A 12,571-nucleotide genomic window follows, 5' to 3' on the forward strand; every position below is an offset into this window, starting at 1 on the left:
ACTACCAGAAACCATTCAGAATGCTACAACCATTGAAGGTTCTACATCAGAAGTAAGGTAAAGTAATTATCGGTTTCGTATAGATTGTCGAGGACTAGAATAGAAGGTGGGGCATCAAACATCTTAGTTCCTGAATCTAATAGCCGAGACAACAGAGGAAAAGTTACGTAAATTTGAGTTAGAATTCTCATGATAAAAGCCGACAAAAGAGTTAGGCAGATCTCAGAAGAAGACTTCTCAAGTTGGAAGGAAAAGGACACATATCTCTGAAAATTGCTTCGATAACTAGAATCAGATGAGCAATTAAAAACAAGAAAGCTAAAACCCGTTAAGTTAGCCATTTCAATTTTTGTCGAGTACTGATGGTCAGAGGCGTGCCAAATAGATTTCTGCCGTAACTTTTGAACTTATTCGACATACTGCATATTTCGTAACTTCTGAAACACGCTTCCAAAACAAATTCATGTCTTACAACCTAAGCTAGCTTAAATGAAAGGAGATGGACGTTTCGTGTGACGAGGTCAGTTTTAAGAAACTCTGAATATGCCGAAGGACTACCCACACCTCTTTTCAGATAACTGAATCTGAATTTTGAGGGCAAAATTCCTAATTAGGTGGGTAGGATGTAAACCCTGTGAAATTAGCAAATAATTAGTCAATAAATCAAATTTTAAGTAAGAAAATTAAAAATGTAAAACTAATATCAAAATAGGATAGAGCTCTTCAAAACGAGAATTTTGACACCAATTTCAAAAAATTTGGCACAAGATTGGGCCGGACGGGCCGGACCGGTTGAACCGGGCCCAAAATGGGCCCAAGGCCCAGCCAAACCCAACCCATTAAATAGTCACATCTTCTTATTTCTCTTCTTCTTCATTATTCACGCTGGGAAACATTTCATAGAGGAAGAAGAACATAAGCAAAAACCTAACCCTCACTTTAATTTCAAATCCATGTAACTTTTGATTCGGAGCTCCGATTGACGAACCGTTTGTGACCACGTGTTCACCGCAACGAGCTCTACGAAACCCATAGAACAATTTGGTAGGTAACTCACTATTTCTTTCTCAGCCAGCTTCCCCTAATTTCGAAAATTTATGGACAACTGTGTTGAAAATTGTTCAATTTTGGTGTTCTAGGTTCGATTTAGCTTGTCGAGCGTATTGGATTCGAGTTGCTACGCATATAGGTGTGGTAAGGACTGACTAAACCTTAATTCAATTTTGATTTCATTAGGTAAAATCTGAAATTGGAATATCCATGTGAATTAGGTGCGAATTAAGTTTATATATAAGCATTGGAAGTGAAAAGTAAGCATTTGGAGGCTTGGTGGTGATTGGAGCTGAGACTTTGGGTGGTTTCTCAAGCTTGTGAGGGGATGTGGTTGTGATTTGTGTGGCGGTCTTGGTCAAAACGCGGTGATCGGCCAAAGTATAGTTTAGGTTTCGCGTGTTTAATATTTAATGTTCTGTGAAAACTTAGGCTAGATGACAGTAGGATAGGAATGAACGTTCGAATATATAAATGGCTTAGTGTCTTGTTGATAACTCTTGAATATGGTTGGATTTTGGCTTGATGTGGATGTTGGTGTTGGAAGTAATGAATATGAATTATTGGAAGTAATGATGGTGAGTTGATGATGTTGTTAATATATGATAATGAATTTTGTGGTTGGTTGGTTGCTTGGTTGGTTGGTTGGTTTATAAAACTATGATGCAGGTGTTAAAATCTGGTTCATAGCAGCTTTCTGGGCATTCTGCTATTTCTGGAAAAACGTCCATCCATGCGTACGCGTAGTCCAAGCGTACGCGTGGTGTGGCATTTTAACGACGCATGCGCGAGAAGCCATGCGTGCGCGTGAAAAGCTAATACGCATGATCACGCGTACGCCTAATTCACGCGTACGCGTGACTGGCTGTTTGCTCCACGCGTGCGCGTGGCATACGCGTACGCGTGGTCCCTGTTTGCTGCAAAACTAGATTTTTGATGTTTTAAACCAAATTCTTACTTCTAAACCTCCATTTTCTTTCCTTTTAGACATAGAGTATAGTGCTAAGTCCGGTAGCTAGTTGGAGCTAGGAAAATAAGATAACTTGGGAATGAAGTAAAAGATAAAATGATGAGTTATATGAAGGAGATGAGAAAATTAATTAAGGATAAATGCCAAGGCTTGATAAGTGATGATATATTGACTATAAAAATGAAATGGCTTATGAATGATATCTGAGATATGAGTTTTCCTGGGTAACAGAACCGTGGCACGCCACCACGTGTTCCAGGTTGAATCTCAACACTCTGTTGACCCTACGTCGTAAGGGTGACCGGGCACGTATAAATTCCCAGTTATGGATAGCCCCATTGAGCGATTACTTGATGTTGAATGTGAAACCTATGCATAGGCTCTTGGGGATGCGTGACGAGGGACAGTATAAGGTTTTCAGACTTGTCGGCTTGGCTGGATAACCGACAGATGGGCCCCATCAGCCATAGGACAGACATGCATCAAGTGCATTTGTTTGTTTTGATTGATATGCATTCCCGAAGTTGCCTAACAGTATGTATATATATCCTGCTACCTGCTATACTTGCTACTTGCACTATCTGCCTATTACTTGTGCGTGAATTTGTATGGTTGCTTGTCCTTCCTGAATTATGGATGACGGAAAAATGGAGGAAGGGTGAAACAGTTTGATGTAGGTTATGTTTAAGATTGAGTGAGTTTAGGAAGATTTAGTATACCTACCCCTATTTATGGCTTCTGTTTAGAACTTAAGTTTTATAATTGTATGACGGAGTTCTAGGATTGCCTTTGGCATTTCCAGGACCTTATTTATTATACGCGTGGCACCTTTACCATGCTGAGAACCTCCGGTTCTCATCCCATGCTGTGTTGTTGTTTTTAGATGCTGGTCGAGAGGCTTCTCGCTAGGCGTCTGGATTTCCTGAAGCGGAGTAGTCTGGGATATTTTGGGTTTTATTTTTATTTATATATGTATATATGTACTTAGCTTGTTCTCCAAGATACTTGATTATTTTGTTCCTCATAGAGGGTACAGGAGAGCTCGGGTCCTTTTTCTATATTTTGGGTATTCGGGATACTTATGTATATATATGTAAATATTCTCCGGCCAGCCTTGGCTTCGCAGGCTGAGTCAGGAGCTAGTTTCACAATGTCCTTGGCTCTCTTTTCATTCTTTTGCTTATTTATATCTATAATATTTAGGTTTCTTAGCATATAAATAGTCCTGTTTCTTGAGCGTTGCGCTTTTTATTTTGCGATTTTGTTTTACCCGTTTTTCAAGGCTCCTAGTTAAGTATCTCTTTTCCTATTATATATATATATATATATATTTCTATTTTTAGAGGTTGTAATACCTTACTATCTCAATCTTATGACTTAAGCATAAGATTAAGTATGGTAGGGTGTTACATTGTTCAGTTTGTTATACCCTGCATCGAGCAGTATAACGACCCAACTTCCGGTATGCTAGGGTTATACAAGAAGCTAAGTGTTACCAACTTGTTCTTCCTAATTATCAACTATTATTTAATATATGAGTTCCTTGTTAGAACATTGCCAATTTATTGAGTAACCTTTTTCTTATTTAACTTTTATCGTTGCGAGCGATGAAATAATACAAACAAGCATACATATGCAGAAATATAAAGGAAGCATAAGGAAACATAGCACACAGTTGATAATTTACAACATGTATACTATAACAAAACATGTAGCGTTTACAATGGCCATGTCAGTTTACATCCTCGTCGAACCTACATAGCTAATATATACACGCACTCTTAGGGCCTGGCCCAAACAAAAAGCCGCTAAGCTAGCGTCCAGGCTAGCCAAACCACTCTACAGCTCTTAGCTCTTGGGTGTACTAGCACAAGTAGGAGACAAACTAACAGACAATGTCAGACTAGAGTATCATCAAAAGAATGCCCGTACTGCTGTCAGACTATATCTACACGTGGACGTTCGGAAGATCGTCATGAGACTCGCCCGTCTCCTCATCATGTTCTATCTCTATCCCAGGATCCTCCTCCTCCTCTTCGTCTGCAGCTACAACTATACCCTCAGAACCACCAGAAGCACTGCTGTCACTATGTACTGATGCACCACTATTTTGTGGTACATTTTATGCTCAATTGAGTGGATTTTATCAACTTTTCTCACATTTATTCAATGAAATAGCATAGTTTCATAATTTTCTCCTAATTTGTGCTTAAGTGTAAAAACATGCTTTTTAGGCCTTTAATTTGCTAGTTTCGATTCAACTTTGATTCCAGTAGATGCCTTGATGCGTTTGCTAGTGAATTCAGGTTGAAAAGGCTAGGAATGGATCAAAGGAATGAAGAGAAAAGCATGCAAAGTGGAGAAATCATGGAAAATCAAGGATTTGGAATGCATTCATCGATGTGCACGTGTGGAACAACGCGCACGCGTGAATTTGAAGTTGCGTGGCGACCTCATATCCACGCGTGCGTGTCATTCCATGGATGCGCATCGATGAATGCATCCCAAATCCTTGTTTTTCCACGCTTTTCTCCACTTTGCATGCTTTTCTCTTCATTCCTATGATCCATTCCTAGCCTTTTCAAACTGAATTCACTAACAAACACATCAAGACATCTAGTAGAATCAAAGGTAAATCAAAATTAGCAAATTTAAGGCCTAAAAAGCATGTTTTCACACTTAAGCACAAATTAGGAGAAAATTATAAAACCATGCTATTTCATTGAATAAATGTGGGAAAAGTTGGTAAAATCTACTCAATTAAGCATAAAATGTACCACGAAATAGTGGTGCATCATGTACAAAACCATTCGCGAGCACAGATCCGTTCGCGTATTGATAAACCCCGATTTCGTGATTTATCTTGTGCTTATTTTGGGGAATTTTGTCACCTTTTCTCGCATTTATTCAATGAAACAGCATGATTTTGTAATTCTCCCTTGAATTTTGCTTAAGTGTAAAAACAAGCTTTTTAGGCTCTAAATTGGTGATTTTAATTCACTTTAATTCCATTCGATGCCTTGATGCGTTTGATGAGTGATTTCAGGTCCATAAGGCAAGTATTGGATGGAAAAAATGAAGAGAAAAGCATACAAAAGGGGGAATGCATGAAGAAACAAAGATTGGGAAAGCACCAAAGGACGCGCACGTGCACCAGACGCGCACGCGCAAAAGTGGTTTCGCCTATGGATGCGCACGCGTACATGCCGCGTCCGCGCGGGTTGAGAATTTTCCAGTCGATGCGCACGCGCACATGGCGGCACGCGCCGATACTCTCACGTGGCCCACTTGAAGGCAATTCGCTGGGGGCGATTTCTTAGCTGCCCAGGCACAAATCCAACTTGTTTCTGAGTGTATTTCATGCAGAATTGAAGTCCAAGCAAAGGAGGAGCAATTAGTTTAGCCAATATGAACCTTTAGTTAGATTTCTAGAGAGAGAAGCTCCCTCTTCTCTCTAGAATTAGGTTAGGTTAATTTTCATCTTAGATCTAGGTTTAATTCATGCTTTGATTTATTTTCTTTACAATTTCTTGTTCTACTCCTCTATTCTTCTTAGTTCTTTTGTCAATTTTACTTTTATGTCTCTTTTATGTTTATGAACACTCATGTTGGATCTTGTTTACATTTGATGAAATTTAATGTTTGATGTTCTTTTAATTGATGATTTGAGTTGTTGATTTACTTTTCTTGCAATTGGTAGTTGGTAGATTTATTATTCTTGCAATTTTATTATGCTTTCCTTTTATGCCTTCCAAGTGTTTGATAAAATGCTTGGTTGGATTTTAGAGTATAATTTTGTGCTCTTGGCTTGGAAAGGTAACTTAGGAACTCTTTAGTCACTAATGTCCAAGTGATTGACGATTGGGAGCCATTAATGCTAGATCTCAACAATTGATTAGGTGTAGAACTAGGACTTATGGACTTAGATTGATATAGCTCACTTGACTTTCCTCTACTATTAGTTAGGGGTTAATTTAGTGGGATTGATCTTTGCCAATTCTCATGTTGTGGTTAGTGATTAGAATAGAGATCCTTGACCACCTAACCTTGCCAAGACCTTTTTGTTAGTTTATTTCCTTTTCTATTTACTTTTCATGCTTCTTATCAAAAACCCCAAATATAACTTCATAGCCAATAATCATTCACTTCATTGCAATTTCTCGTGAGACGACCCGGAGTCCAAATACTCCGGTTAATTCTTATTGGGGTTTGTTACCTGTGACAACCTAAATTTTTGATTGGGAGGACTCTTTGTTAGTTTAGAAACTATACTTGCAACGAGGTTTCATTTGAGAAATTCTATATCAACAAAAGTTCACTCATCACGTATATAGGAGCAACCCCGTCATTCGGTAGTGCTGGCTCATCAGGCTATGGAAAGTCAGGAATCGGCTCAGGGGAAAAGTCCCACTTTGGTGAAATCACAGGTACGTACTCTCCAGCTATCTCAGGCTTATCAAGAATGATAGGTTCAGGTGCCACCACATTCAAGGTTTGAGTTGGTATAGGGTGTCCTGATAAACCCCGATTTTGTGATTTATCTTGTGCTTATTTTAGGGGATTTTACCACATTTTCCCACATTTATTAAATGAAATAGCATGGTTTTGTAATTCTCACTTGAATTGTGCTTAAGTGTAAAAACATGCTTTTTAGGCCCTTAAATTGGTGATTTCGATTTACTTTAATTCCATTCGATGCCTTGATGTGTTTGCTGAGTGATTTCAGGTTCATAAGGCAAGTATTAGATGGAAGAAGTGAGGAGAAAAGCATACAAAGTGGAGAATGCATAAAGAAACAAAGATTGGGAATGCATCAATGGACGCGCACACGTACAAGGCGTGCACGCGCAAAAGTGGTTTTAAATAGAGACGCGCACGCGTACATGACGCGTCCGCGCAGATGAAGAAATAGCCAAATCGACGTGCACGTGCACATGGCGCGCACGCGCACATGGCCCGCACGCGCCGATACTCTCACATGGCCCACTTAAAGGCAAAACGCTGGGGGGTGATTTCTGAGCTGCCCAGGCCCAAATCCAACTTGTTTCTGAGTGTATTTCATGCAGAATTGAAGTCCAAGCAAAGGGGGAGTTATTAGTTTAGCCAACATGAGCCTTTAGTTAGATTTCTAGAGAGAGAAGCTCCCTCTTCTCTCTAAATTTAGGTTAGGATTAGGTTAGATTGTCTTAGATCTTGGATTAATTACTTGATCTCATCTTGTTCTTTTGTAATTTCTCATCTCTACATCTTGATTCTCTTAGTTACAATGTTAATTTCTCATTTTTCTCTCTTTTGTGATGATGAACTCATGTTGGATTTGGTTTACATTTAATGCAATTTGATGTTGATGCTTATCTCCTTGATGGATTAAGTTGTTGATTTATTCCCCCTTGCTTTTGGTAGATGTTAGATTTTACTATTTCTTGCAATTTATGATGCTCACTTCTATTGCACTCTATGTGTTTGACGAAATGTTTTCTTTAGTTGTTGAGTAGTTTTGTCAACTCTTGGTCTAAGCTAAGGGAATTGGGTAACCTTGAGTCATTGGATGTAATGGATTTGGTGATTTGAGAACCCTTGGTGATCAATTTGATACCCGTTGATGCTAACCCACTACTAAGTTAATTAGTAGATAGGTTGGGACTTAAGGGTTGATGTGATCAAACCTATTTGATGTACTTCAAGCTTAGGAGTAGATACCACATACTTAAGGCTTTTGGGAAGTATACTTAATAGGTTGGCCTCTCATGATTATCAATATTTAGTTTGTTGACAAGGATGGTGATCTCAGTTACCGAAGTCTTAGCCAAGAGTTCTTTATCTTGCTTTCTTTAATTACTTGCTTAATTTACTTTTTTTGCCCTCTTATGAACCAAATACTTCGGTTAATTCTTATTAGGGGTTTGTTAATTGTGACAACCTAAATTTTTGATGTAAGAATTGTTTGTTGGTTTAGAGCTATGCTTACAACGAAGTAATTCCTTTCTTTAGGAAGAAAGTCTAGACTATCGAGCAAAAATACTCATCTATCAAAATGGCGCCGTTGCCGGGGACACAATGGTGCTATGTTATTGGCTATTGTATATATTGTGAATAGCTTGATTTTTGGTTTGTTTGTTAAGTTTTGTTAGTTTTAGAATTTTGTTCTCTTTGTTTCTTATTAATACTTGTTTTTATTTTCTCTTTCACTATGAATTCTCATCCTTTTGGCTATGAGCATGGTTACAACTATGTTGTAGAAAATGGAAGCTTCAATGGGAATGTGCATCAAGGATTTAGAGATCAAAGGTGGGAGGAGCCCCAAGCTTATGGACAACTTTCTTGGCAACAACCTCCTCCGATTTCTTATGGGTACAATTCAAATCTTGATGCATACCAATCTAATGTATGTGATGACCCTCATTGTGGTTGTCAACCACAATAATCATATGCAAATGAACCCCTTCCTCAATATAGCCCTTCACCATACTCACATGCCCCATACCACCATTCACCTCCATATGATCCTAACCCATACCCACCATACCAACCACCATATGAACCATATCTAGAGCCACCACCATACCAACACCAATACTCCCAAGGACCACAAAGTCCACAAACACCACCTCAAGAATTTCACCAATATGAACTACCTTCCAATTATAGCAACCTTCCCTCAAACAATGAACCCTCTCTTCCACCATCACCTCCCGATGAAGCCCTCATGCTGGAATTGAGAGATCTTGAATCTCATATCTTAAGGCAACACGAGGAGGATGAAAAGAAGTTTGAGGAGTTAAGAGCTAAGATGGCTATCATGGTAGAAGCCGTTACCAGCATAGTCTCATCCCGCCTAAGCCTATACGATCAAGACACTCCCATTGTTGAATGTGGAGAAGCAACCAAGGAGCTTAGTGAGGGAGTGAACTTGAAGCTCCAAGGTGAAGAAGAGGAGTTAAAGTAAGAAATACAACAAGAAGAGGAGGTAGAAATTATTGAACAAGATGAAGTAGTGGTTGGAGCCTTAGGATATGTTGAGCACATAGAGGAGTCACAAATTGAAGAGCTCTCTTCCATGGAGTTTGAAGTTGATATTGAGGAGGAGAGTGCAGAACCTCCAAGACACAATGTGATTGAAGAATTGGAAGAAGTGCTCCAATCAATAGGCCCTCCTATTTATGATGACTCCGCATCAACATATGATACTCTTGAATTTGAGGAATCCTTCCTGTTCATACACTGGGTCGAGCTATCTGACCTGGGATGATTGGAGACAAAGCGACCGACCTCTTCAGGTCAGACTATCCGACCTCTTTACAAAGGAGGTCGGCCAAATCGACAGGAAAGCCCAAAAAGGGCCCAACTCAAGGAATACGACCCAAATCCAAAGGCAGCTCAGGCCTACAGAGAGAAGGGCGGTTCCATTGAAGATAAGCTGACTTCACCCAAAGATAAGATAAGATAAGATAACTAACTTATCTTATCTAAAAAGGTCACTCCACACCATTATAAATACACTAGAGCACCCAGGTATAACTCATACTCTGATTCTACTAAAAACTGTTTAATACCCTGCTATCTTAAGCATCGGAGTCTCTTGCAGGTACCCCCCACCCTCTGGTGGCCAAGGATCAGAGGTACAGCCAGTCCAATAAGTCAGACACGACAGCTCCGGCCGCAACCAGCTAGCCGGACACGTCATCTCTGACCAGTACAGAAGATCTCATCCGAGATCGACCTATAGTTTTAGGTAACCCTCGGAACATTGGCGCCGTTGCCGGGGACCTGGAAGTCATCCCATCACCATGGCGGACGAACAGGATAACGACCACAACTCAGATCTAGAGGAAAGAACGCCGCACAAAAATATGGATGCCACACCAAAGGATACTCCAAAATCTAACGGAGACAAAAACTCATCACATCTGGGAGTAATAGAAGCACTTCAAGATCACCTAAAGCAACTCGAAAAAGAAAGCCAGTATCAGCAAGAAGTTGGCAAGGATCTACAAAGAGAGGTAAGTCGACGTCAAGAATTAGAAGATAAACTCCTACAACTTGAAGCCGATCTCAAAGCAAAGGCTACTCGGACCACCCCTGAAGACAACTCTCGCAAGGATCAAGATCCATTCACTAGGGAAATCATGAAGACTAAAATCCCTAAAGACTTCAAACTTCCGGATATGACTTTGTATGATGGCACTACAGATCCCAACCATAATCTCAGCAACTTCAGAAGCAGAATGTACCTCACCGACGCCTCAGACGCCGTTCGCTGCAAAGCTTTTCCAACGACACTCACGAAGACAGCAATTAGATGGTTTGGCAACTTGCCTCCTAAGTCCATCTCAAGCTTTAACGACCTAGCCAAAAAGTTCTTGGCCAGATTTTCCATCCAAAAAGACAAAGCCAAGCATGCCCCCAGTCTACTAGGAATCAGGCAAAGAGATCGGAAAAGTCTTCGCAACTACATGGAAAGATTCAATAAAACATGCTTGGATATACAAAGCTTGCCAACAGAGGCCGCCGTCATGGGACTCATCAACGGTTTACGAGAGGGACCTTTCAGCCAATCTATATTAAAGAAATACCCCACATCTCTGGATGAGGTGCAAGAGCGGGCAGAAAATTTCCGACTTGGGAAGGCCTCGAAATCCGGTTTCACCTACCGAGATAAAGATAAAGAATCCAAGAAGAAGGAAGATCGAACGGGAAAAAAAATAAAAAAGTATCATAATTACACCCCTCTTCGGGTGTCCCTGGTGGATATTTACAAAGAAGTATGTAACACAGAAAAGATACCCCCAGCTCGACCACTCAAAGGCAAAAGAGGAGGAGGAAATCGGAACGAATACTGTGAATATCATCGGGTCCGAGGACATTCCACCAACGAATGTTTCGATTTAAAAAACATCATAGAAAAATTAGTAAGAAAAGGAAAACTAAATCGGTACCTGGCCACCCGAGATGATGAGCAAAGAAAAAGACGAAGAGATAAAGATGTCGGACGACCTGAGCGATCACCTCGTACGCCAGAAAGACATGTCCACATGATACACGGAGGATTTGCAGGAGGAGGAATCTCCGAGTCATCCCGCAAAAGATATCTCAAAGAAGTTTATCATGTTGAAGGGAAGGAGGAAGCACCCGACATCCCTGCAATCACATTCACCAAAGAAGACGTATCAGGTGTTATCACAGGACACGACGATCCCATGGCCATCACCATCATACTGGTGAATGCCAATCTCCACCGCACATTAATAGACCAAGGGAGCACCGCCGACATCTTATTTAAAAATGCCTTCGACAAGCTCGACTTAGAAGAAAAGGAGCTTAGAGCATACCCGAACAGCCTATTTGGACTGGGCGATACCCCAATACAACCACTGGGATACGTATCACTACATACAACCTTCGGAAAAGGGAACCAATCCAGAACACTCAAGATAGACTACATCGTGGTCAACGTGAGTTTAGCCTACAATGCCTTAATAGGTCGGACAACACTAAATCAACTCGGCGCAATAGTCTCAACTCCACATCTATGCATGAAATTCCCAACTACAGAAGGGATAGCTACGATAAAAGCAGATCAAAGGATGGCAGGCCGCTGTTATAACGAAAGCCTAAACCTTAGAGGCAGAGGAGAAGAGTTCCATACAATTGAGCTTGGTGGAGTTCAGAGGCGAGAAGAACTCCGTCCACAGCCCGAAGGTGAAGTAGAGAAAGTTCAGATCGGGGATACCTCGGACAAAACAACTAATATTGGCACGATCCTGAAAGGAAACACAAAAGAATTACTAGTACAGTTCTTGCGAGATAATGTCGATCTCTTCGCATGGAAGGCCACAGACATGCCAGGCATAGACCCCAAGCTAATGTGTCACAAGTTGACGGTTTATCCAGGGTCTCAGCCGGTACAGTAGAGACGAAGAAAACCTGGGCTAGAACGATCCCAAGCTGTGGAAGAACAGGTACAAGCACTACTAGAGGCAGGATTCATAAGAGAAGTCAAGTACCCACTATGGCTAGCTAACGTTGTCTTGGTGAAAAAATCAAATGGGAAGTGGTGAATGCGCACCGACTACACCGACCTCAACAAAGCCTGCCCAAAAGATTCTTACCCACTCCCAAGTATCGACGCTCTGGTAGATGCTTCCTCCGGATATAGATACCTCTCGTTTATGGATGCATATTCTGGATACAACCAAATCCCCATGTATCCACCAGATCAAGAAAAGACCTCGTTTTTTACGCCAACAGCAAATTACTGCTACATTGTGATGCCTTTCGGTCTCAAGAATACGGGAGCTACTTATCAAAGGCTAATGAATAAAGTCTTTTCAGATCATATTGGAAAAATCATGGAAGTCTACGTGGACGACATGTTAATAAAGACACAAAGTGAAGAGACATTATTGTCCGACCTGGCCCAAGTGTTCGACACTATAAAGAAGCATAACATACGACTCAATCCCACAAAATGCACCTTTGCAGTAGAAGTGGGAAAATTCTTAGGTTTCATGCTCACACAAAGAGAAATTGAAACAAATCCAGACAAATGCC

This window comes from Arachis ipaensis, chromosome B10, assembly GCF_059453495.1.
Source record: "Arachis ipaensis isolate K30076 ecotype BB chromosome B10, ASM5945349v1, whole genome shotgun sequence".
NCBI classification, from domain to species: domain Eukaryota; kingdom Viridiplantae; phylum Streptophyta; class Magnoliopsida; order Fabales; family Fabaceae; genus Arachis; species Arachis ipaensis.